We start from the raw sequence: 2,983 nt of genomic DNA, 5'->3' as shown, positions 1-2,983 counted from the left end.
TTTCGGTTTCCGCATTAGATTTCAAACAATAGCCATTATCTTGTTCAAAAATACAGATTTCGGTCCATTTTAGTCGGGTCGTACGAAAATCGCCCGAAAAGTCCAGATGAAATCAAGGACCGGGAGACCCTGATAGCATTCTTCTCCATAATTTATAATTGTGTTTCGGGTTTCGCATCAAATATCAAACACTAGCCCTCGTTCGGCACGAAAATACATATTTCGTCCATTTTTGTCGGGTGGTACGAAAATCGCCCATAAAATTCCAGATGAAATCGAGGACCGAGAGAACCTTATAGCATTCTTCTCCTAAATATATAACAGTGTTTCGGGTTCCGCGTCAGTTTTTAAGTAGTAGGCATCGTCTGGTCCGAAAATACAGATTTTGGCCTATTTTTGTCAAGGGGTACGAAATTCGCCCGAAAAGTCTTGAAGATATCAAGGATTGAAAGACCCTTGTAGCATTCTTCTTCTAAATTTATATTTGTGTTTCGGGATCTGAGTCATATTTTAAACACTAGCCATCATCTTGTTCGATTTCATCTTGACTTTTCGGGTGATTTTCGTACGCCTCGACAATAATGGACCATAATCTTTATTTTCGGACTAGACGATGGCTAGTGTTTGAAATCTGACGCGGAACCCGAAAAAAGGGACCAAAATCTGTATTTTTGGATTAGACGATGGCTAGCATTTGAAATCTGATGTGGAACTCGAAACACTGTTATATATTTAGGAAAAGAATGTTGTGAGTGTGTCTCGATGTTTGACCAGAGAGTGGCAACCAAAAATCACTGCCATAGCAGAATCAAAAGACCTTGGTAGCATGTCAATTGCCACACTATTTGGAAAATTAAGAGAGCATGAGATGGAACTGCACAGACTGAGTGAAGGTGAACATACTGATAGAAAAAGAAAAGGGTTGTCTCTTAAAGTCCAAGTACATCAAACAAAGTCTGAACAAGAGATCTGCACTGAAGATTCAAACAGTGAGAGTGATGAAGATTCAGAACTTGGACTTCTTGTCAGAAAATTCAAAAAATTTCTAAAAACGAAAGATAGCAAGTCAAGAAATCCCTCAAGCTCAAAGACTCATGACAACAAAATAACCTGTTTTGAGTGTGGGAAGACAGGACACATAAAATCTGAGTGCTTCCAACCGCAAAACAAAACAAAACTTCAAAGGCTAAAGGCAATCAACCACCTCCTAAGACCAGAAAAGCCTACATTGCCTGTGTAAACTACATGTTTTTGATGACGACAAGACCACCAACTATGGACAATGCAGCAAGATTAAAAAGAAGATCAAACCATCTTGAATAAGCTTCAAAATCCAAATAATAAATGATTAAAGGTAAAGGTATATGATACAAATCAATAGTTCAAATACATGAGAACAATTCATATTTACATATGCATTTAACATGTTTTCGAAAATCAAAAACAACATTAACAAATCATTTAAAATCATATTTTTGACAATTTGCATAAGTGTATTCGATTACACCATGTTGTATTCGAATACAACTTAAGTCAGAGGCAAAACGTTAAATGTTGTATTCGACTACACCCATTTGTAGTCGAATACAAGCTAAGTTAGTGGTCAAAAGTCCTTTTTGTGTATTTGACTACACATGGGTGTAGTCGAATACAAGTTAAGTCAGAGGATAAAATACACTAGTCTATATTCGACTACACTGATGTGTATTCGAATACAAGATGTAAAATTTGAATTTTTTGAACGTTACAAAGACGTGTATTCGAATACACATATACTGTATTCGAATACACCTGGAAACATTACAATTTTTCAGATCTGGAATGCCTCTAGAACATTGTAATTTTTCATAAAACCTCTTGGATCAATGGCCACGAATCTGAAAGGATGTTTTATGGAGTATAAATACCCCATAACTTCAGATCAAAAATCAACCATCCTTGAATTAATTCATTAAACAACTTTGAACAAAATTCTGATTTTTCTAAGTACTTGCATTAGATTTTCATATCATTCTAAAAGTTCTCAAGTACTTGAATTACTATTGAGTTGTTTATCAATATACCACATCTTAGATTTATTCAAACCTTATTGTATCATTTGTACAAGTAAGATAGTGGTGTGCTATCTTAGAAAGAATTGTTAGAAGTTTTGTAGCAAGAATCCCAGGGTGGGTTAGGCGTACTTCTATACTTACAGCCTGGAACGATAATGATGAAGAGTCATATGCATCTTCAGAAGATGAAGAAGCTAATCTTTGTCTAATGGCCAACAGAGAATCATAATCTGACAATGAGGTAAGTTCTAAATCCAATCCTTCATATGATGAATTACATGATGCATTTAATGAACTGCATGATGAATATGTGAATGTGATTAAACAGTTAATTAGTACTAAGAAACTGTTAGAAGAAAAGTGCATGATGTATGATGAGATTAATTTGAAACATGAGTCTCTTAAAGACACAAATGAAAATCTGAAAAAGGAAACTTATGCACTGAAATGTGATTTAGATAAGTTCAATAGTGGTAAAAACAATTTAGATATGCTTCTTGGAAACCAAAGAAATCTAAATGTTAAATCTAGACTTGGCTATAGACAAAACATGAATGTTAAAAAGAATCAGAAGTTTGTTAGATCTAAGGATATGCTTGATATCTTCACTAAACCAAATCAGAATTCATGCTCTGCTGTTTTATGCCATTTTTGCTGTAAAAAGGGTCATAAGGTTTTTAATTGTAAACTGAAAAAACATGCCAACAGAGGATGGAAACAAATTTGGAAAGTTAAGACACAAGTATTTGAAGCTAACCCTCCAGGACCCAATTTGAATTGGGTACCTAAAACAAAAACTTGAATCATTTTGTGCAGATATGCTTGACATCCATGACTCATTCATGGTACTTAGATAGTGGATGTTCCAATCATATGACTGGAGACAAGTCAATGTTCTTGTCTCTGAACTTAAAAGATGGTGGATTTGT

Source organism: Cicer arietinum, chromosome 3, assembly GCF_000331145.2.
Source record: "Cicer arietinum cultivar CDC Frontier isolate Library 1 chromosome 3, Cicar.CDCFrontier_v2.0, whole genome shotgun sequence".
NCBI classification, from domain to species: domain Eukaryota; kingdom Viridiplantae; phylum Streptophyta; class Magnoliopsida; order Fabales; family Fabaceae; genus Cicer; species Cicer arietinum.
The sequence above is the reverse complement of the archived record's forward strand: the minus strand, read 5'-3'. Positions refer to the sequence as shown.